At 55.3% G+C, this 24,064-nt stretch overlaps 1 protein-coding gene across 1 annotated transcript in view; it reads right to left on the bottom strand.

The window, feature by feature from the left end:
* RTN4R (reticulon 4 receptor) overlaps positions 1–24,064 on the bottom strand; it is an 80,276-nt gene that overhangs the window by 55,489 nt on the left and 723 nt on the right. The gene's annotated exons all lie outside the window — the stretch shown is intronic.

Here is a 24,064-nt window from a genome sequence, read left to right on the forward strand (position 1 = left end):
CGACACTGAGCCCAGGATGTGAAGAGGAGAAGGCGCCTGTGCCCGTGGCACAGGAGAGGAGCAGCCGACAGAACAGGGACTCGAGGCGAGCGCGGAAGAGCTGCATTTACCAGCGACAGATATCCCAGCTCTGAAGCAGTGTGGATAGAAAAGAAATAGAGGCAAGAAATGTGACAGATTAATGGTCTAGAGCTGAAATATGAGATTAGAAATTTCAGAATATGCCTGCATATTCCAGGTGCTCTTTAAATTTGTACAGTCTAGTTACTCTATTATGTAAAATTTAATTGCCTAAGAAATCCATATAGCTTCATGCTCTCAGCAGCCAGAGCGAGAGTTTCTTTTTTTTTTTTGCAATCTTTATTCAGGTTGGTTTTAAAGATTGAAATATGAGCTCGCCTGGGTAACGGGAGTTTACTAAATCAAGCGCCACTGTTGGGCTGGGAGCAGGGAAGGACACGGGCAAACAGGGTGCGCGGGCAGGGTCCGCACGGCCAGGCTGCAGAGGGGCTGCGGGAGGGCTGCGAAGGGCGCCGAGCAGGCTGTATCCTTGGGGTAATACACCCAAAAGCAGCTACTGGGATTCAGCATGTCAAGACACAGGGGGGACGAGGAAGAGCTGAGCCCTTGCTCAGGCAGAAATGAGAAGGTTTGTTAAACCCCGGGCAGCAGAGCCGGGCTGGCACTGCAGCAGGGCACCGGGCAAGCAGGAGGGTTCATAACGCAGCCCTCCGGGGCTTCTGCTGCTCTTCTGCTTCGCCCCGTGCTGAGCGGGGACTCGGGGAGCACAGTCACCGACCCCACAGACCACAGATGGCCAGCACACCACCCCGTTCCTCCCCGCTGGCTCTCCCGATGAGCAGCCTGGACGGAGGGGTGGAGAGAGGGAGGCTCAGAGGCAGCGTGATTACAAAAGACTCGCTGACACCCGCTTTGAGTGCCGGCAGCATTTTCTGAGAAAAGCCCACTTCTTCCGACTGATCTGCAAGGATGAGGGGATCAGGGCTGATCCCGTACTGGGCAAAGAGCCCACTTGGATGGGGAGAAGCTCCTCAGCAGGGGCTGGATGCCGATGGCTGTGAGTTGTGTCCAGGCGGCATCTCGCTCAGAGCCTCCCTTCTGCCTCGGACCCCGGTGCTGGTGCCTCCACGGCAAGGCGGGAACGCAGCCCGGCATCTGCCAGACCTGAGGGCAAGTGAGCAGCTTCTGCAACATACCAGCGGCCAAGGAGAGAGCAATGAGGCACCGGACTGCGGTCTGTGAGCCCAGCCCTTGCAGGGATCTTCTCCAGGTGCATCAGAGCTGCTCTCCCATCTTGCCCCACTTGCAGCCCCGGCGAGCGTCCGAGCGGCTGTGGAATAACCAGCCGCCGAAAGGCAAGCCCTGAGCTGTGCTGCTGGGGAAATCTTGCCTGCGAAGCCATTCACGCCCCTCTTGAAGCTATCGGGCCGAGCTGGGCATGCCGCGGAGCGATAGCAGTGAGTAATCCCCTCAACAGACACTCAGCCTTGCAGAAGCAGAGCAACCAACAAAGGGATATTTAAGGTTGCTACTGAGCACTTAATATAGCTTATATTTACAGCTTAATGGCTTTTCAGCATCACTAACTTCCATTCCAACAAAAAGACTTCTACTGTATTGCCTCAGCTTAAGTGCTAACTACATCTTCACATTAATAAATATTTTAAAACAGTGGAACTCTAAACTCCTCTGGCACAGAGCCGGCATCTGCTCAGCTGGAGTTTGCATTTGCACATGAGAGAAAACAGACGGAAAAATACCTTCCGGACACCCAGGACCGCATCAGCAAGGAACCTCCCCAGCCCTACGCCGAGTACCCCTGCCTGGGGGAGAGCTGCCTCCCCTCTCCTCCACCCCCCAGGGCAGTGGCCACAGGGGCTCCCACAGTCCCTGCAAGCCACCTCCTCCTCTGAGGGATACACCTGGACACCAGGCTGGTACAGAGGGCAAAACAGGCTCTGCAGGCAAATCCTCTCCTACGAAGACAGGCTGAGAGAGCTGGGGGGGTTCAGCCTGGAGAAGAGAAGGCTCCGGGGAGACCTTCCAGCCCCTTCCAGTCCCTAAAGGGGCTCCGGGAAAGCTGGGGAGGCACTCTGGAGCAGGGAGGGGAGCCATGGGACGAGGGGGAATGGTTTTACACTGGAAGAGGGGAGATTGAGGTGAGATGTGAGGAAGCAATTCTTTGGTGTGAGGGCGGTGAGCCCCTGGCCCAGGTTGCCCAGAGAAGCTGTGGCTGCCCCATCCCTGGAGGGGTTCAAGGCCAGGTTGGACGGGACTTGGAGCAACCTGGGCTGGTGGGAGGTGTCCCTGCCCAGGGCAGGGGGTGGCACCGGGTGGGCTTTAAGGTCTCTTCCAACCCAAACCATTCTGTGATTCTATGAGGCAGTTTAGCTCAGGAAACTAGAAGAAAAGACAGAGTGCAGCAAGATGGACCTGCTGAGGGCCAGTACAGGTCCTTTCTGCAGCTCTGGAAGCCCAGTCTGCAGTCCGTGGATCACCTTAGCTGTAATATGGGTCTGTTGGCATGGGGCACCCTCCACCAGTGTCCCTCCAGGCCAGGCTGGGGCTTGGCTCGGTCCTCAGGCGAGCGTGGTTCTCCCATGCAGACAAGTGCTGTGACTTCAAAACCCTGAGAGATGCAAGGCGAAACCTGCAAAGCCAGCCATAGTCTAAAGGCCATCCAGGCTCAGGGAATAACTTATAACAAGCCAGGGGAAAAATATCAATGAGCCACCACTGTTTCGAAAGACTGACAAGCAAGACCTGCTCAGCCATCCCAGCTGCATCAGCCAGAGGACTTGAGGGCCTTGGCCCCATCACCGCAGACGTCCACCAAGCCTTCTGCTGCCAGCCACAACACTCAGCTGCTGGCCTCTAGCCATGGGCTGCCTGCAGCAAGGTGTCCTAAAACTGTCTCCAAGCTAGCTAAGATACTAATGGAGCCACGGAGAAAGGCACGATGTCCCTCCTGGCTTAACTGAGACCACGATCGGGAGTCCAGGCACTTACAGTAGGTCCCTTGAACCACACTGGAGGGTGATTCTCCCACAGTGACAAAGCTGCCAAGGAACAGCACCAGCTGGGGACAGGCAGGGACTAGGAAGGGCTCCTCATGCATGTCACAGGCTCTGCTGCTCCGCAGACACCCTCCCCCTCGTCAGCTCGACATGCTCTGCTCCTCCAGCATCCCCCCATCACACAAGCGAAGCAAGCTCTCACACACCAAGGTCCTGCAGACCATGGAGCTGGGCCGTGCTGGGGAGTCCACCCTCTCCCTGCTATCCAACACGAATTCCTGCACGGCCGCCTCAGCCAGGAGCGAGCCCATGCCATGCTGACCACGAGGGTCTTTTCAAATACAAAGCTCTTGCCGCAAACTCATCCTTCGGCTCGCAGCAGGGGATCCCAGGTGGCGAGGGAAGCAGCGGAGGTACCGCTTTCACGTGCAGCAATAGGATGGGGGGGGTGTCGTGTCCTCTCCGAGGGACCTAATTGCACAAGTCACACATACAACACACACACACTCCTCTGCGAACCCAGCAAAGCAAAGCCACGGCTGAGAATAGCAAACATATATCAAGCACAAGCTCGGTCACCTCTGCTTTTAATTGTCTGGATGGTTTGGTACAGGAGGGAGGCAAAAAAAAAAAAAAGCCGAAAAAACCCAAACCCACTTTGCTCTCAAGGATCCATCTCTGTAAATGGCATTATGCCTCGGTTTGTATAGGAAATTTTACAAAGCTCAGTTGAAGGAAAACCTTGACTTGTACAGTGAGAGATAAAAATCCTCAGCGTTCACAAATGAATGTACCCATCTGCTGTGCACCGTATTATCTCTCTCAAAAAGAAAAAAAAAAAAAGAAAGAAAGAAAGGAAAAAGAGAAAAAAGTGAATTGAACTTTGGATGCTTTTCATTTCCCTACAATGTGCAGCAAACTGTGATTCCTATTCATTAAGAGAGAAGATTGACATTCATTATAGTGTGCATTAAATTCCTCATTCTTCTTCTACCCTCAAAATTAGTCTACAGAGGGTAGTAACTAGTAATTTCTATATTGAATTTCTAGTAACTACAGTGGGTTTTTTCTTCCAAATAAGCAAGGCAATTATAATAAGACACACTTCTTCCCAAAATGGTAAAACAGGCAGTACCATTTGAAATCTCTGTTGCTTTCCTTTACAGCTGCAGCTAGACACGTGCACAAGCAGCTCACGTGTTAGCTCCTGAGTGAATTTGGGAAGAAACGCCGATACCCCGGAGCACGGGCAGCTCTGCGGCAGTTGCAGCTCTCACCCAAAATGCCTTCCAGCTCAGGATGCATGTGACCGTGACATATTGTCAAATATGGGCGACCCATCAGTCCCGCTTGTGCACGCATGGGCTGTGGCAGGCAAGGCACGAACGTGCCCATACCCGCCCCGCAGGACGCAAGAACTTCCAGCCACGCATCCCTGCACGGATGAGCCAGGAGTTGCCTCCCCCACCACCTCTCCTTCCTCAGGCGAATGCCAGCGGAACGAGCCCATCCGTGATGCCCTCACTGCTGGCCAAACACCCCCGGCTCACGAGTACGACAGCAGACACATCACCCCGCTCTCCTCCCAGGCACGACCCAGCCCAGGGGCAGGGTGCTCGCAAGGACTCCCCAAGAATCACGGTCCAAACCCAGCGCCAGCCACCGTCTCCTCGACTGCAGGTGGGTTAGCCTGCTCCCCCCAGGACGGGACCGTCTCACGAGTAGCTTAGCCACCACTGAGGTCCCTTGTCTCAGGAGACGCGAGGGAGGTCTGTGGCAATTCAGATGAACGTGATCTTAGCAGCGCCATAAGGATAAGCAATTAGCGTTTGTGGTTTTAACCAAGCAGCCCCATCCCTCCTCAGACAGCAGGGGACCTGCAGACGTTACAGACAGATCAGATATCACATGGCAGACGTGGAGAAGCAGACTGTCTCTGGAGCCAAACGAAGCAGCAGGAGGAAGACGGGAACGGGGACAGACACCCCTTCATCCCCGTAGCCCACAGCTTCTGATGCTGGATGCATCTCCAAGAAACCATCGTGGCTTGTGCAGCCCCCGGTGGCACGGCCAACCGCCAAGGGTGCATGGCGGGTCACCCAACTCCTGTGCAGATTTTTTAGGCAGCCCGGGGAGCCAAGCACATGGGATGGAGAGCCTCTGGCCCTGCACGGGGTCTGGCTCCCTTCGCCTTGCTCGGGAGGACACCCAGCCCCTCCTGCCAGCCCGAGGCACATCCAGGAGGCAAAAATCTCCAGCCTGCGCGTCCCTCTCTGTCCCAGGTTTGCCGGTGCAGCTCTGCCACCCCAGCACCCCTCGAACAGCCTGATGAGCTCTGCCCATCTGCCCGGCTGGCCGTAGCTCGCCCAAGTGAGTCCTTAGCACAGCAGGCAGGGTGGGAGCGTTTCGCAGGTCTGGGGCACTGTGGTAACCCGTCAGGGATCTCTGAAAGACCCATCGGCACGTGCAGCCCCATGCAAAGCCCTCTGCCACCACCCGTCCACAGCCGGGGTGCAGCCCGGCCACAGCACAGCTTTCAAGGAGAGCGGGCGCCCCAGCCTTCGGTCACTGAAACTGGATCTGTCACCTTCCCTGGAAAGGGAGTGACAATAGATAGCGGTGGCTGGAAACCCTTAGCATAGGTACCCAAGGAGGCGGGCTAGGGTCTCCTTGCTGGGGGCAGGGACACGGCCATTTAACCTGTAGGACAGTTGCCTTGTGAGCAGCTGGGCACAGCTGGAGACGTACACGTGAGTGCCATCAGCCCACGAACCCCTCGGCTCCTTTCCAAGCCACCCGCTCTCTGTCTAGACAGCCCAGCCTGAAACCAGACAGGCTTTTTCTACACAGACACGGCAATTGTATGTATTTTGCTATTTTCAGGTCAGACTCCCAGGTCCCCAACCCCTGTCATGAAGGGACAAACTCGAGGCCGTCAGAGCTGCCCAGCAAGGCGCTGTGGGGACAGGAGACCCGGCAGCTTGACACGTGCTCACCCAGGACAGGGAATGGTCAGGAGAGGGAGCAGGTGCCAGGAGGGGACATTGAAGGACACGATGGGTTTCTGAGGGGCTGAACAGTCTGCCTGCAGAGCCCGCAGGAGACGGATCAGCATTGCTGCCCCAGGGCAGGTAGAGAATAGTCTGTTATAGAAACCACCTGTCTGGAGCCTGTCAGGGCTTTAAGATGCTATCTGAGGATTATTTAGATTTTGCATCTTTGCCTGGTGAGTTTTCCTGTAGCCCTGCTGATTTGTGAGCCCAGCACCCAGAGGCTTGTCACACACGTCGCCTCGTCAACCCTCGACTGACACAAATTGGGAGCACCGCAGGGAGCGAAAGGCAGTTTGGACAAGGCATGCTTCAGGATGGGCTCAAACGTCATGTTATCAGGATCAGCCGAGTAATAAACCTTGCCAGGGACATTCAGACCTCTGAACCCACCAAGCAAGGGACACACCTGCCTTCTTGCTCCTGAAGAAACCACACTGTCAGTGCCAACTTGAGATAGCTTTACTAAAAGCAGGCTGCGTGCTTTTTGCTGGTTTCCCTCCCACCCAGTAGTAATGCTACGTCCCTCCTAGCTATTGCCTTCGGTGTCCTAAAGACAGCGGAGACCAGGAAAGCCCAGCCCCTCTGGTAGAAGAGCAACACGGAGAAGAGGGGCAGAGGAGTAGGGCTGACTCGGTCTGATACTTCTCCCCAAGGTACGGGCACGGTAACGTGAATAGAAATGCTACGTCCCCAGAGGCAGCGTATCACAGAATTGGGTGACACCAGCTCAGCATCCATGTCTGGCAGAGGAAATGCTTCCTGAAATGGAAATATTCCTCAGTGAGCTATTGCAAAAAGATCTGCAGGCAAAGGAAACTGCTCCAGGTCACTCAGAAAGACTGTGGGCCTTCCTTGCCAGCTCCCAGAGGACAAGTGGACAATAAAGCCCCTGTTCTCAGGACTTAAGTTCCCTGAAAGGGCAACCTATGGGATTTCCTTGATACCTTCCATCCTCAAGTAGGGGAATTGTCTCCATAACTTTCCACTACAGCTCAGGACTTGAGTTCCCCATCCAGGAACCCATGTCCTTTTTGCATCTGTATATTAACCACAGCTGCAGCTCAAACCCCAATGTCCTTTCTCTTTAGGCAAGTGAGGACACCCTTTCTGAGATTTTTCATCAGAAAATGTGAATACGGTGTAAACTCCACATATTACTGCTAGTTTCACGGAAACTTGATCGGGAAGGGGTGTATGTGGAGCAGGAAGGTACTTCTGGTCATGGAGGACGCAAAGTCCAAAGCTGCCCTAATGGTTAAGGCACTCACCTGGGCTTTGGGCCAGGTCAGAGCCCAGTTTGCCGGTGGGGTCAGAAGCCATTGCTATGAGGTGGTAACACGCTAACCCCCATCTCCACTTTGAGCTATTCTTCTCTGCGTAAATAATCCATCATCTTCCAGCCCAGAATGCCTGCGCAGACTTGGGGCGGGCTGTTGCTTCTGGCCACATCTGGTCCAGGGTGCCAAGGGCTTGAGCCGGCGTCCCTCGGGTGACATCCCCCATTGGCTGTACCCCCTCAGGTTGCACAGGGCAGGGAAACCCATCCCTGCACTGCTCTCATCTGCCCTTCCACGTCGCCGAGACGAAGACCGTGATGATGCTTTCTCGGTCCCCAGGCAGCTGCAGGGAGACGTGGCAATGCCGAGGGCTCTGGCAGGAGCTTGAGCCCCCAGCTCCCAGCTGTGAGATGAGCATCTTTCCCGTGCAGAGCCCGCGTCGGCTCCCTGTGCCATGCCATGCCGTGCTCCTGCGGGATGCAGACTGAGCGGGCAGCATCCTCCCCACCGCCTCCCCGTCCTGCCTTTCCCTCCAGTGCTCACAGCCCTTCTCCTGCAGGCTGCTGTGTTTATTGTTTATTAATTAAGGAGATTTTAATACACCTTGTGATGGATTTGTAATGGCTCTTATCTGAATTTACAGAGAGCTGCAGAATACATAGCAGAGCTTCGACATTCTCTTAATTAGCACCCAAGCAAATAAGAGCACGCTAGATCTGGAGATCTTCAGGGCCTCACGCTCCCCTTCTCAGAGCCACTGGAGATGTGAGCGTAATTTCAAACAGTTAAGGCTGCTTGGAAGGGCACCTCCAAGATATTTGTCATCACTTTCAAAACCTTTATTTACTCTCTGCTGTTTCCAAAAACCCCTCTGGGAGCTGGGAAATGAATCTATTTTCCTATTGAAACCCATCACATGGACATCCTGCTTTGCTATTTTTAGGGATGCCTGCGAAGGCAGGCTGCGCTCTGCTCTGTTATTTCAGGGTCTCGCTTGCCTGGAGCTGCCCACGCGGGCTGTTATCGGAGGGTCCTGGAGGAGAGCCCAGCTGCACACTTTGGCTTGTTCTTTGAGAGCTCCTGCTCTGCTGACCTGGAAGCATTTGTCCTAAACAAAGACAGATCTGTACTGGCAAACTGTAATAACTCTGCAAAAAGCTGCAGGGAACATTCTGCACCAGGGCCACACAACCAGAGCCATTCACAAAGCCCTTCAGGTGTCTTCTGCCTCCCCAAAGCCACACTTGAAGCTGGCACAGCCCACAAAGGTATGGTGGAAATGCTGCAGAGACAGGCATATCCCCGCTGGCAGGAGCTCGTAAAAGCAACAGAGCTAATGTGGCAAGAAAGGTTTGGCATGGATGGTCCAGCAACCTGAGCAAAGCCCTCTGGGGATGTTGATGCAGTCTTTGGTTATTCCCCTGTGCTGAAATCCATCTGCACAGTCCCTCCTGCCCACACTGTAATCACACCTTTGTTGTGCTCCATCGGTACCTCCCAGGGGCAGCCTGTAGACTCAGCCCTTCATCTTAGTCTCCAGCCTTGGAGCTAGGATGGTCCGATCAGTCACTGCTAGCTTTGACAGCTGGGATTCCCTTCAGCTCTTCATCTGCCGCACACTCAACCGAACGGGGAGCTCCCTCCTGCCGCAGCAGCATCGTCTGGATCCGACCCTGCAGGCGCTGCCCTCCCCGCAGGCAGAGCAGCCCTCCCCGGCCCTGGCTGCCGGCAGCCGCTCTGCCGCTGTGAGATGTGTCGCTGCTGACAGATCCCCCGCCCAAAACCCCGCCACCGAGGCATAATCCTCCCAACGTCACTCAGGAGCCAGCTCAAGTCACCGAAACGTGTTCCACCCATCGCATCACATCGGTTCGGGGCGGCTTCGGCTGACAGCGAGGCAGGGCACCGAGCTCCCAGCGCTTCCAGAGCACGGGAGCTCCTGCTGGCAGGGACCACCTGAAGACTCCCTGGAGGACCCCGCTCCCCGTGCTCTGGGCTGGCCAGATGCATCCCCCAGAGACAGAGCATATGCCACCGATGCCCACTCCCCTCCCGAGACCAGGCAATCCCAGCTTGATGCCCTGAGTGACATTTCCCAGGAAAAGAACAGCACAGTAAATTCAAAGGTTAAATTTGCATATTTCCCGGTGCTGCTCTGAAGAGCCAGACAGTTGCTCGGGATGAATTGCTGCCAACCTGCTCCACAGGGAGCGCAAGCACCCTGTGCCCACCAGGGCTGAGGGACCCGTTTGGGTGGCACCATGCAACTTCTCCACAGTGGCCTCTCGTTCTGAGAGGGAGCAAACCAAAGGACCACAAGCAGTGGAGGGGACGAAGCTTTGGCCGTGCATCTGTAGGGCAGCCAAGGGCACCAAGGAGGAAGCCAGCGTTACCTCCATTACCCCATCTGAGGAACAGCCAGGCCTGGATGCACCCTGGGAAGAAGCAAGGGAGGCACTTCTGTATTAACTAGCACGACATCTGCTTTCAACAGTGTGCCTGGGACTGTAGCACTCCAATAATGTGCCCGGGGAGGCCACAAAGAGCCTCCACAAAAAGCTCCAAAGGCCACCAGCTCAGCAAAATGCTGCACAGTAAGTACTCTTCAGAGTGGGTGCAGAAGGGCTGTTACAAATTCAAATGAACAAGCCGGGAGTGAATCACCCGGCGGGGAAGGGGGTGGCGTCAGCTACGCAGAAGCAAAGCAGCACCCAGGGGAGGGCTCTCGTGGGAGAGGGCTCGGGCTCAGCCACAAGCTACTAAAACACAGGGAGAAGCTCTTCGGCGGCAGACACGGTGGGAGAAACAGCGCGGCTGCCCCGGAGGCTGGGCACAGGACCAGTCTGCGGCACCAGTCTCCCAGCTCCGCAGCACCGTGCAGCTCAGCGTCAGTCCCTCGGGAAGGCTGGGCAGTACACGTCCACCACTGCTAAATGTGCCTTCACTATTCACCTTGACCTACCACCTTTTGTTTCCCCAGCCTTGATCCCGCTCCTCCAGATGTTTGTGTTGCGCTTTGAAGAATAACCCGCTGGCTCGTCTCCTTAGCAAGAAACCAAGGTGGCAATGCTTGAGAGCGAGCAGGTCGCGAGGAGGCACCTGCACCCACAGCTGCTGGGCGAGGAGAAAAACAGGGTGTAAAGAGGGGCTGGAGGCACCAGCTGCTGATTTTCCAGAAGGAGCTACTCTGGCAGGCATGGATGATGAGCCCCCTTTGCATTCCCGCAGGCAGCAGGGCTGTCTCGAAGCCCCAGCTCTCCTCCACCCCTGCCAGAAGGAGGAGAGCCTGCAGGTCGGCATTGCTGGATGTTTTCCTGGACATATTAAATACATGGCCCTTGCTGCACCTTCCGTGGACTTTCAGGAGGACCTTGTGGGAGGCAGCTCTGGAGGACTCTCCTGCTAGCGAAACACTCTCCTCCTACGCTTTTCAGCGTGTTGCCATCTGGCTGTTGTATCAGCAGCAACAGCCAAGCTATCCTTCTGTGCCATTTGTCACCGCGCTTTCTCCTCTATACTGGCCCATCTTTTCCATCTCTCTTTAACATCAAGTAGCTCCAGCCCCTTTGAGCTCTCTTCATGTCAAACTCTCTTTGTGTCCTCAGTAAATTAGGTCTTTTTGGAGAGAAGGGGGCAGAAGGAACCATGATTCTCCAAAGGAGGAGGCACCACTGCTTTACGTACAGACCTTCCCTTCTCTCCTCATCCAGTTTTTATCCCCCTTCCCACATGCTCCCGTTCCGGCTGCCAGAGCCCCACACGGAGACGTGCACCGGGCTCCCGGTGGAGCCCAGCACGCAGGTGACAACAGGGACCACCGCTCTGCTTTTGTGCTTTTCTCAGGGCTGAGCCTGTGCCTCATCAGCTCCAAAACCATCAGATCACCCGGGGCTCAGCCCCTGCCACGCACAGCAATGCTGAGCGCTGCCCAGAGGCTTTGCGGAGCCTGTCATTAGCCTGTGTTCAGCACAGACCTTTGCGTGATTATTTTTGTTCTGTCTCTCTGATCTTCCCGTCTCTTTTTGGGTGACAAGCAAGCTGCAGCCCCTTCCCCTTCACAAGCCACATGCTCATCCCATGATGGTTTTCACCCCTGTCCCATGGCAGAAACAAAACCAGCCCCTTGTGCAGCAGTCACCATGCCCTGCTTGCGTGACACGTACGGCCTCTGCTCACACACCCCACACGCGTGCACAGAATCGTGCATCCAGGCGTGCCCGCGCTCTGCGACGGGAATTTTGGTCTTACGACAATGCACACAGCCTCACCATCCAGAAATGCCTGGGGGGCCGCTGCAAGGCTACACGAGCGTGCACTTGGCCCGAACCGTGACAGCCATCACCTCGTCCTTCCCGAGCACGGGAGGTCTGGGGGAAGCAGGAGGGGGAGATGGGGATGATGCGAGCTCCAGCCTGAGCCAAAGCTGGATCAAGGCTCTTTCGCAGGAGCTGCTGGGGTGCACTTGCAAACACTCTTCATCTCCTTTTCCTCTCTGTCGATTTTGACACTCACAACGAGGTGCACTTTTCCTTACCGCGTCATTTAGCTCCCATCATACTGAGAGATTCCGTGCCATTATAGCCCTGTCTCCCATTATCACTTCCCATGTCTCCTGGTGCCAGGTGTCAGGCTCATTCCTTTAATTCACAGAATCTCTCCATTTCAGAGAGAGACAGTAAACGCTGCCTTCCCCAGGCTCAATGCAACAGGACCCGGTCCCTGCAGCGCTGCCAGCCATCCGTTTGCCCCACCTCCTCCCCTGGGATGCTCAGTGTCCACTGTCTCTAATGAACACAGGGGGTGTGGGGACAGGCGGGGACAGGCAGACATGACGACTGTCACCCTCCTCTCCGGACAGAAGGACAACAATATGCTGAGGAGGATTTATCAGGAAGGGGCTATGTGCCTCGGTCACGCACAGGGGCTGCTGGCCCGTGGCCTCTGTTTGTCAGCCACGAAATCATTTGGCTGACAGCAGGCCACCGGCAGAGATGGACCTCGTGGCCCGGGCAGGTGGCCCCATGCTCTGCTCGCTGGCCCGTCCACCATCTGCATTGCAGCAGACAGCAGCAAATGCCTGAGCTCAGCTACGCCCGTCTCCCACCGGCTCACAGGGAGCGGAGCAAACCCCACACTCACCACCGGGTTTTTTAGGAGCCTTGCCATCGGCGGTTTCCCCCCACTGAGCCCACGCCTTTGCTGGGTGGCTTCATGAGCAGGAAACGGGGCACAAATATCCATGGCAAAGGGGTCACGCTCGGATGAGCCGCAGCGAACCTTCATTTTAGGAAGAGAGGAGCAAGCTAGAACAGATCAGAAACGCAGCCAAAACCGGCACAACTCAAATGCTTCCAGAGGGTCCACCTCCAGCTGCAGCGGGAGGAGGAAAGAGGGTGCAGGCAGGGAAAGGAGTCCACAGCACACAGCTCTGCCTTGGCTGGCACCCACTGGGTGCTTGCCAATAAATGAGCTCAAAAGGCAGGCACAGAGTACGTCAGAGGGATGGGATCCCCCTCCAGCACCGAAGGCACAGACCGTGCAGTGCAGGGAGCCCCGGGGAGCTCAGCGCCTGCCAGTCCTGCAGCCCATCCATCACTGCGCAATCCCCAGACATTTCATCACATAACGCTACGCAGGTGGGAAGGCTGGAGCAGGCAAAGTCTGTTCTGGGGGATCCTCATGACAATAAAAACAAGCCCGGCGCACCTGGGTGAGAGGCAAGCCCAGCTCTAACGCCCATGCAACACGCGCCGTGCCAGCCTGCCACCAACTCACGCGCGCAGCGACACGCCGCTGGTCCCTTCCCCACGTGCCGGCTCCCAGCACCAACATACCGGCTGCCACCTCTCCCAAGGGAGAGCCAATTCCCCGTCCATCGGATGGGATAGTGCCAAGGGGCTTCTCCACCCGCTACCCCGTGCAGGCTGCACCCACAGGTACCTCTTCTCCATCAAAAACGGCGTGTGCGCACGCCCCAGGGGGACCCAGGTCCAGCTCTCCCAAGCTCCTACTAAATCCGAGGTCCTCAGGAAATGACCAAGCAAACTGCTTTGAAGAAGACTTTGTCCCCGCAGCCCAGCTGGCCACCCAGACGCTTAGGATTAATTGTAAGCCTAGCAAAACACCAGGAAAGCCAAAAATAAATACAGTGAAGGAAGAGCATTTCCCACTGCAAAGCGATGGCCAAGGGAAGACAGTCTCTTCTGGGCTGGCTCCCAGGCGGCAGCTCAGATTCATTTATTGTGCCACTCGTATAAATGTCTCTCTTTGGCTGTGCTGCTCCCTTGTGCTGCCTTCCAACCTGGGAGAAAAAGGGCCCGTTATTCAGGCACAACGCCATTCCTCGGGCTGGAAGGCAGCGCCCGGGCAGACACGTTGCTCCCCAGCATCCCCAGCCCCACACAGAGCCCCTTCCCACGGGCCCGGGACCACCCTCCGCTGCGCACAGGGGAGGATGCAGCCTTGGGAAAGCCGGAATAGTGCTCGCTGGGGACGCATTTCCCTAGGAGCAGAGCCACTGCCCCAGCAGCAAACGGCATGTCGTGTTGGAAATGGCTCTTCCTAAACAAACTGGGAGAGACGGCTCATCTCTTTTGTGGGTACCCAAAGGTGTTACCTCTTCCAGTCGCAGGAGCACAGCACAGGGCCTCGGCCAGGCTCTGCTGAAGTCTCACTTCACCGCACGATGTCAGATATGGAGGGTTAAAGATGACAGGTCAAAGCCTGCAAGAGCTGACACCCCCACAATGCCCCCACAGGCTCGGCTGGCAAAATCCCTTTGCTCTCTGCTAACGCTCTCTCACCCAGAGGGCCCAAAATTCATTTTGTGGATTGAAATTGAACCAGCCAAGCGAGGGATTTGGCAGCTGCTGGTCTCCGACGGGGAGGGCAGATGTGGGGGAGCAGGGGCTGGGCTGGAGCCCACCAGCCTGGGCAGCTCCCCAGGGACTTCCCAACCGCCCACGTCAATGTCCCACACCATGGGCACGGACAGCAGCGCCAGCACGCCGCCTTCTCACACCGAAATCCCAATGGTCTCTGGAAAGAGCTGGGCTGCTCTGCGGACCTTCACATGCCCCATGGACATCCCAAGAGACAGAGTTAGAGAGGAGCAGGACCAGAGCAAAAAGGCAAGGCAGAGGGGTGGCATCAGGAGTCAGGCAATGCCCTCCTGCAAGGCAATGCCTGCCTGCAGCAGGTGACACCTGAGCAGCAAAGGGGCTCAGCCCAGGGACATCCCTGCCCCGAGTTCAGGCGACAGCAGATCTCAGCCTGCTCCCGCTGCCGGTCCCCCTCCTGCCTCACATCTGGCAGCAGCTGCTCTCCCAGCCCATGGGTGGTGGTGGATGGAGAGCAGGTCCAAGAGCCCACCTCCAGGTCCAGCTTCCTCGTGGCAGAGCAGTCTCCCTCCATCCATCACTGTGCATGTGGTTAATGCTACTGCGCAGGACTGTGAGCTGCTGTAATTACCATTATTAATTCCCCCCTCCCTTCAGGACGTATTAGCTGCAAATTGAGAAAAGGGCGGGGAGGGAAGTCCCTGGACTTGATAAAACAGCTGCTGACAAAGAACCGACGTCTGCACTTCAGCGTGTGCAGGACGCAGCCCCACAGCGTGCCCAGCACCGCTCTCCCCCCCACCAGTGCCACCCTCACCGCATCCCCCCACCGCCCGCCCGCCCGCCTCGAGGAAGCAGACCCTTGTTAGCAAAGGCCGAGGGACTTGGCTGCTCTCAGCTAACACCGCTTCTGCCCAAACCAAGCCAAACGTTGACTGCACAGGCATCCAGGAACAGAAACAAACGCCCCGAACGCAGCTGGCACAATGCACTTGGAAGTCACAGAGGGGCTTGTGTTTGCGGTTGCATCTCTCCAGGCAGCCACAGCACTTTAAGGAAAGGTCTGAATTCAAACCAAGTTTGTTAAGCGGGGGCAAACCTCAGCTAGTTTCATCTCCACCTGAGTTAAAGCCAGTCTAGATGAAGGTGAGCAAATTAAACAAACCTGTGGTGTGACTGCCTGCGTGGCCCTGAAGCAGTTGGCCTTCGTGGTGGCCAAGGTCCCCACTGAGGTCCCAGCCCTGCTGTTAGCAGAAGAGCCAGAGGAAGCCACCCCACCTGAGCTTATGGAATGAAAGCTGCTGAATCTCTTTTAGCCCCAGGACACTGAAGACCTTCCTCCTGCCATTTCCAAAGCACCTCCCGCCTGGGCGCAGAAGTGGATGTGCAGATGTGGGATGCTGCAGCTCCTCGCAAGCCCAGGGCAGCAGCAGGAGATGCCACACTCCCAGAGCGAGCCCCTGTGCTAACACTCCGTGCTGTCACTCCTGGCAGCAAAAGTGGCCTGATGGAACAGGAGAGAAGACTACCGCCAGCTTGAAGCCTGCTGGTTCTTGCAAAAAGCCTGCTGACCTGCGCAGGAGAACAGAGCTGGCGGTAAAACCAGAGAGGCTTCACGTCACCTGAGACAAACGGCTCCAAAGCGCCCTCCGGACCAGGACGGGGATGCTCTCGTGCAGCACGGAGAGAGGCGGTGAGCAGTACATAGGAGCCCGCATCGCGTTACCCACCTGGCAAACCCGGCCACTGTCAAATTGTGCGGATGCTATGAACGACAAGAGCGTTGGCGGCGCACAGACTCCTGCCTTTTCTCTGAAGGGAAAGGGACAGACAGCCCTCTAGTGTAAAGCCAACGCTAACCGTGTTTGCACGGGCATGGAAAGCATTAATCACAGCTAGATCCTCGCTGGACGCCGGCGCTTGGGAAGGGACCTGCGCCCAGGGAGAAGGTTTGCTCCCCAGCTGCAGCTGCCCACCGCCCCTCAAAACATGCTGAGGCCATGGAGATGTGCAAGTCCTAAAGGTCCCGGTGGCTTTCAGGCGAGCATTTTTCTCTGCAGAGACAAATACAATGTTAAGAAACTCAGAATTTGCTCTTCGGATTTCAAAAGATGCCTGTCGTCAGAGAAGGGTATGTAGCCTTCACAGCCTGGCACCAGCATTCGCAAAAGGCTTATGAAATCCTGACTTGGCCAGCAGCTGGTGGCCCGTCTCTGACAAAGCCCCCCCCGTGCTGCCTGGAAGGAGGGAAAGCTGAATTTGGGGCCCCCAAGGATTTTTTCCTTTCCTCTCCCTCCTCCCTTCTGCCTGGGAGTCAGACTGAGTTCACATCGCTTCCCCGCACACGTTGCTGTGTTCTGCACACGGGGCATTGTACGTGGCTCTGATCATCACTCACAGCCTTAAGAAAGACGCACAATTAAAATCAATATTTAAAGTCATCAAACAAGCACACACAAATTTTAACAGCCACACAATTCACTCTGACATAACGACGCAGGGTGCAGAGTCGAGAGCTGTGCTGGAGTGCCGAGAGCACAGTTCTGCCCACAGTCTTCAAAATTTAATGAAAACACACCAGTTTTAAACTCTTTCCCAAATCCAGCTCACAAAATCTGTCACTTTGATGTGAATGGTCCCAGTCTTAGACTAATCAGTCACTTTTACTTTCTCTTTAGTAGCTAAAGACGCAAATGAACTCCCAGCAAAATGCACAGCTTCAGGAGAAGAATTTAGCAGCCAGATGGTTCTTGCAAAAGATTTGTTCTTAACAACAAAAACAAAAAAAAAGTTAACCCGTTTCCCCAGTGAGCAGCACACAGGAGATGATCTGACACATCAGCAAGCAATTCTGAGCTGTTATCTGAGAGCATCGCTTCTACTGTAGAAGTGCCCCTTCTTCCCAAACCGTCATGTAAATTATAATTATCACTAATAGCTGATTAGCTAGTACAAGTCCATGCAAGGCACTAAAATTGTCCCGTGCACTCAGGGAAGAAAAGAAAGCATCAAATTTGAATGCAAACATTCCTTTGTTTCCAGCGGAAGGTGCAACGCAGAGAGATAAAAGAAAGCACAACCGTTAGAAAGGCAACGAGACTCAAAGAGCCACCTGAGGGAATGTGTCGAACTCCCACGAGATGGAGCAAAGCCGTGACGGGCTGGAAACTCCCATCCAGGCGGTGAACCTCACTCTACTGGTGTATTTGCATTTGCTTTCTCTGGGCCTTTTTTAAATCTCCGTGTGGAATTGCAGCTGTGGATGGGGATCAAAGCATAGCTGACAATAAAGACTCTCCAGACCTTCATGGAGACCTCCTTAGATAAAGTACAGAAATGCAGGACAAGAGAGTCTGTCTGAGTCAACCCCAGGCAGTAAACAGCAAAACAAGTATCATTTGGCAAAAGGACTTTGGTCACCTACGCATGTTGATGGTGGAAGGAAGGCGGCAACCCATGTCAAGGACCCGCTTTCCTTCGCTGTCTGGGATGGAACTGGGGCAGCAGCAGAGGGAACAACCATTCAGCAGAATGATCTGGAGAAGCCGAGTGCAGCACAGAAACCCTGGACTTCTTCAAATGTTTCTGACCCACTGCTAAGTAACACTTCAGTACAGTAAAGAAACACATTCCTATGTAGGTAGGTATCTGTTTGCCCAAATGTCCAAGCTTTTTGAAAGAATGAAAGAGGAACAGCATTAAGAAGTACTCACTTGGTACAAGAGGTGCATGAAGTTCTGCACCTGGGGCAGAATCATCCCATGCGTCAATACCAGCCTGCAAACGGTGAGCAGCAGTCTGCTGCCAGCCAGGGAGCTATGGTGGACACCAAGGTGAACGTGAGCACATGGCTGCGCTTACTAGGAGTACGGCAGCTACACCCTGGGCTGTGCTAAGAGGAGCGTGGACAGCAGAGGGGGGAAGTTACTGCCCCTCTCCGCTCAGGAATGGGGAGGCTGCACCTCAAACACTGCATCCAGCTGTGGCCCCTGAGTCCAAAATTAACATAGGGAAACCAAAAAGGTCTGGTGGAGGGTGAGCTAGACGGTCAGAAGCCTACAGCATATGTCCTACAAGGTCAGGTAGAGGGAGTTAGGATGGTTGCGTCTGGCAAAGAGGAGGTGAAGGGGCAATCTAACTGCAGCCAACTCAAAGGCACTTTTATGGATGATGGAGCCAATCACACCTTTGTGAGGCCAGATGACACAGCACGGAGCCATGGCCAAGAACTGCAGTTTGGGAGGTTCAGTTCAGACATTAGGAAAAGTTTTTTAATCATCTCCAGCACTGGGAAAGGCCAGCAAGTCTCCCTCGTTGGAGGTTTCCAAAGCTTGGCTAGAGAAAGCCACAGCAGACCTGATCTGACGTTAGCAATAGCCCTGCTCAGGGTGGGAGTATGGACCCTCCAGAGGGCCCTTGCCACCAGCACCTCCAGGATTCTGGGATTTGGCCATGCTGAACCATGTCCCCAGAGACGCGTCTGACACTGCACAGTGTCCAGGAAAGGCTTACAGTACAGGGTGCACTGGAGAACTAAAGAATTTCTGGGAAACTCTGCTTTAACTCACGTTGGTGTGGGACACCACGCTGGGAGAGCTGTGACCAGTATACAGAAAATAGAGAAAGTCCAAGGGGTTCATGCCCAAATGCAGTCGGAAAAACAAACACATGGGCTCAAGACAGAAATGCCTGGAAGCGTCTGCTGCCTTCCTGAGTGTCCCTGCCAGAGACCCTGACTGTGACTCTCAGGTCCTCCTTGGTATCTCCCTCGACGCCTGCTCCTGAACTGACAGGGACAGCCGCTTGCTCCCATCAAGCACGGACCCAGGCACTATGTGCACCATCACTCCTGCCCCGTCACCGCCATGTCTAGTGACAGATAAGATATGCCCTGACCACGCCAAAGGGACATGGGCCACTCATGGTCCTGACACAAGCCAGGTGACAAAGGGCTTGAGCAGCCTTGGCCAGACAGACCAAGAAGTTTGAGCTGTGGGGGAGGAGAGGATGTCTCCGTCCTTGGAGATGACATCCATCCTTGACAGGACAACCCCCTCAGCAACCTGATCTAGCTTTGAAATTAGCCGTGCTTTGAGCAGGAGGTTGATTAGATACCTCCAGATGTCTCTTCCAAACTATTCTATGATGTTATGAAAGCAAATATTCTGTAACCTTTGCCTTGTCTGACCCATGCAGAGAGGACAAGGCTGCTGGCTGGCCGGGCGAGAAAGGTTCCAGCCAGTCATCAGGCTGATGCCTCATACTACTGAGCTACCAAAAAACTGTACTAAAAATCACAGCACTGGAGTACTTCCTCGCTTCCAACTTCCTCAATGTTTTGCACATGCTTGTGTAATGCTTCTGCTTTTCTTGACAACCGGGAAGGCTACAAAATAAAACTCCAGTGCTTTTCTAATCCCCCAATTCCAGGAGCAGAGACCCGAGAAGGACAATAAATGCTGTGAAATCTGCTGGTTCTATTGATCAGCTCCAAGCTACAATGCAAAGGTTGTGAGGAAGGCAGGCCAGACCAGAGACAAACCTGCTGGTGATGACAAACACCCCGAAGGAGAGTATCATCAGTCTTGTCCCCTGACACAGTGTCACTGCTAAAGAAGTGATCGGCAATTGCACAGACCTCCACGTTTTAGCTCTGCACTGACCTTTAAGCATATTCTGGGTCCCTCAGGAGATAACTCAGCATCACTCTCCCAGCGTTAGAGCTGGAAAAGCTGAAACTACATGACAGAAAGACTCGTTGAGCTGGTCAAGGTTGCAGAGAACTCGGAGGCAGGGCCAAGACCAGACTCCAGAAGCCCTGACTTCCAGGAGCTCTCTAAAAGCAAAGTAAATGTGGACAGAGTCTGTGCAACACCACGTGCAGATGCGCTTTGCCTCACAGACAGGCAGGGCCTTTCCATGCACGCTTGCACACACCCCAGAGCAAAAACCTGTGTCACTTTGGCGCCGCTCGGCACTGAGTCTGCGGTATCACCACCGAACACCACCACAATGGACAATCAGCCACCCAAAACTCACACTGCTGCGTGTCCCGATAGCCACGACGAGACACCAGCGTGGGCTGAGGTGAGTGTGCGCATTTTAGCAAAGTCCGTACGAACTGCCTTGGCATCTCCGTGCAAACATGGGAGGATCCTCCCTTTGGTTCTTTAGCTGATGATGACTTTTCAGTACAATGGAATCCTTTTCCCTCAGTCTCTGGAAACCTCCAGGAGTTGCAACCACAAGCATGAAAGGGGAGGAGAGGCTGGGCTTTGTAGATCACAAGCCTCCCTCCTCCCTCCCACACCTCTGTGTGTGTCTGCGATGGAGAAGCCCCGAAACCCTGTTTCTCACAAATCCCAGACAGATCCATCTGGCTCTAGGACGCAGCACAAAGCTTCCCGCATGGACAGGAGGGAGAAGTCCTAGTGCAACTCCCAGCCCTTGCAGGCACCATGCTGTGATGCTGCCTCTTACGACACCTCCTTGCAGTGGTACAGGATACTCCTATTCCACTGTGTGCGTGCCTCCCGCATAAAAAAAAAACCCTTTTTAGGAACATCAAAAGAGGAGCTTGGCACTCAGAGATATGTCTTAATGAAGGTGACAGCAGCAGAAAGCATTGCAAATCCAAGGGGAAGAGAATGCACACCTAATTAGACCGACTCCTTTCTTCTCCTTTGGTTCTGCCTCCGGCGGGATGCGCAGGGCAAGTCCTGCGCTGGGGCTGCAGCTCCAGCCCCTCCATCGGGACGGACCCTGCAGCGCGGCGGGGCCGAGCTGCCCGAGCAACTGGCAGAGCAGCTCCGTGCAGGCTCAGAGCGGAGATTAGAGCTCAGCTCTTTGCAATCTTCCTTGTCCTGCTTTGTGCTGAGGCTCCGGCTCAACCGATTTTCCCTCTCCCTCCTCCTCTCCCTCCAGGCTCAGGAGGATGAGGAGGGAAGGAAGACACTGCGCTTTCCAGGGGCTCCCCACGGCCAGCATCGCTGTGCGTGCAGGGTGGGTAGCAGCGTGCCCGAGAGCTGGCCTCTGGAGCATCCCTCCCCTTCCCTGCCCCCATCCCACAGTCTCCCTCGCTGCTTCAGAGCCAAAGAAGGTGGAAAATTCACATAGGTGCTGCTGGATTTTGCAGACTTTGCTTATTCCTTTGGAAGGCTTAATGGCCAAAGTCATCTTTGGTGTCAGAAGAAGATTACACAGGCACAAGGCCGTCATTACTAACACCCTGGCTGTCACAGAGTTATTTGTGGGGATGTGACTTCTGGGCCCCTATGTCCCCTGCCAGCTTCCTACTCCACAGGGAGCCACCAGGACAGATAGCCGTCCCCCTGCCCTCTCCTTCCAAGCCCCCCGCGCAGGGCAGGCAGCAGAAGAAAGCAGCGGGAGGCATCACAAACCGTCCCCGTCCTCCCCTTGCTCCTTCCCACCTCCCACTCCTTCCCCCTCGGGAACAGCACAGGCTCCCGGCAGGTTTTTACTCAAGCGAAGCCCAGAGCACCTGAACACGGGACGGAGGTAATTAATGAAGGAGGTGGCTTGTTACGACAGGACTGCCGTGCCCCCCGTGCTGGTGGGGAGCAGCGCGGGCACATGCTGCCCATAAGCCACAGCAGCGGAGAGAGCAGCGGCGGCTTTCTCCCCGCTTCTAATTAACTTATTTTCTGGACCAGCTTTCTCTAGCGCTCGTAGTGGGGAAAACATCACAGAACCAGCAGGGACACGGTGACATCCGCACTGATACAACACCCAGGCACGGAGCGGTGCGACGGCACCTCCGCCTTTTTGCCCTGCTATTCTTCTTCAGAAAACCTCTCCAAACACACCCTTTGGTGGTCCCACAGAATAGAGGTCTGAGGTACGTGCTGCCTGGTGGGGAAAGGGGGACCAAGCCCAGGAAATGCGGCGGCCCCTTGGTGCAAAATGAACATTATACAGAAAGGAAATATGAAATAATACACTGATGAATGGTGTTTTCTCTCCAGAAAAAGCCGCTCTCCCATCAGGGAGTAAGTAGTCTCTGAGGCTGGTGCAGGTTCTCATATTACAGGGTTTTTGTGTCTGTTTCTTTTTAAAAAAAAAAAAAATATATAAAAGCATAAGCACGGAAGGACCTCTTTCAATATAAATAAATTGTGTTAATAAGGCAGCAAGTGCTGAGAACACCAGCTCTGCCTGTCGAACAGCCCCTGGTGGCTATTTCTGGCTTATGAGGCACTTGAAGTATCCTGGCAGCCCACGGTGGGAAATGTAGTCCAGATACAGTAGGATGGTCACTCATCTAAACATAATCTCCCAAGGTTCGTGAGGGCTTTACAGTCACACCGACCAGCAATCCAGCCTACCTAGCCTCTCACAGGAGCAATTCATAAACTGCAGGAAAAAAAAAATAATAATTCAAACCCCTCAAAGCCTTGTTCTATAAATAAAACCGGTGTAACACAGTTTTTGTATTTCATTATCTTCTGTGTTGTTTCACATGATGCTGGGAGCAGCCGGGAATGTCACAGTGTAGAGAAAGCGCCGTGCTGCGGCGCCGGGATCGCGAAGGGCGCGCGAGGGGCGATGCTGGGTGCCCGTACCACACCCCGCACCTGGACACCGCTCTGCACGGCCCGCCGCCCTCCCACAGCATCACGGTACACAAACAGCCCGCACCAACAGCTTGGCACCAGGAGTCGGTGCACCAGCACACAGCCACCGGGCTCAAATCGATGGGTAACCCGTGCACCAGGCATAGCAAATGGATGCTGAAATACCAGTGTCCCCCAAAGGGCCCGCAGGAAAAACCGTCGCTGCAGCCTGCTCCCGAGGTGTTCCCCAAATAGGAATAAATTTGCCGTTTCAGAATTAAAACTGATACAAACTCTCTAAAGGAGGCGGTGTGCCATTTGGATCTGAGCTTGGATATGTCCCTTTGATCATCACAAATAAATCAGCCAGAGTGCTCTCCAAAATAGAAAGGCAAAAAAAAAAAAAAAAAAAAAAAAAAAACAAAGAAAGAAAGAAAGAAAAAGCTTATATTTGTGTCGCTGATAGGAACAGGAAGCAGGCTGGAGGTGGAACGCACGGGAAGAGACTCCGTGCAGCAAGAGGCTCCCTTGACCAGCAGCCTGGGCAGCAGCGGAGCTCCTGCAATGGGTTGATCCCTCCAGTTAAACAGTGCACCCCATGGGCTGGGTTTCCAGCAAACACACCTGGGTGGCACATGCTTCTCCAAGCGGGGTCTGGACCTGCAGCGTGAGAGCATGCGTTCCTCCAGATGTAGGTCTTTATTTCGGGTTTCACCCGGCGCGACTGCAAACGGCCAAGCCACGACGGGTACCGCGGGGCAGCCTCAGCCCCAGCCCTCCACACCGGCAGCCGGGAAGCAAAGACTATCCCCAGGGCTGCCAAAACAGACGGAAAAAGGCTATTTTCAGCCAGAGGATCCCGCCGTGCCAGGCCGGCTACATGCTGTGTGCCTCTCCCCCGGCGGGGCGACCCGATGTGGGGTTCCCCCCCTCACCCCCAGCTCTTCCCAGCCTCTGGCTAAAGGACAACCGGGCTGAGCCGAGGCAGGAGGGACCCCGAGGGAGGGGTGCTGCGGGGTCCCCGCTAACCCGCTGACCAGCCTCCCCAAACTTCGCCGGCCGGAGGCACCCGCAGGCGGCCGGGCCCGGGGAGCGGAGCCGATGCTGCCCCGCCGGGGAGAAGCCGGGCCGTCCCCGTCCCCGTCCCCGTCCCCGTCCCCGTCCCCGTCCCCGTCCCCGCCCGCTCCCCGCGGGCGCTGCCGTTCCGGCCCCCTCCGCCGGGGCAGCAGCTCGGCGCCCCCCCGCGGGATGCGGGCTTGAGTGCGCGGGGTGACGCTCCCCCCG

The sequence above is a fragment of the Chroicocephalus ridibundus genome, chromosome 13 (genome assembly GCF_963924245.1).
Source record: "Chroicocephalus ridibundus chromosome 13, bChrRid1.1, whole genome shotgun sequence".
Classification (NCBI taxonomy): Eukaryota; Metazoa; Chordata; class Aves; order Charadriiformes; family Laridae; genus Chroicocephalus; species Chroicocephalus ridibundus.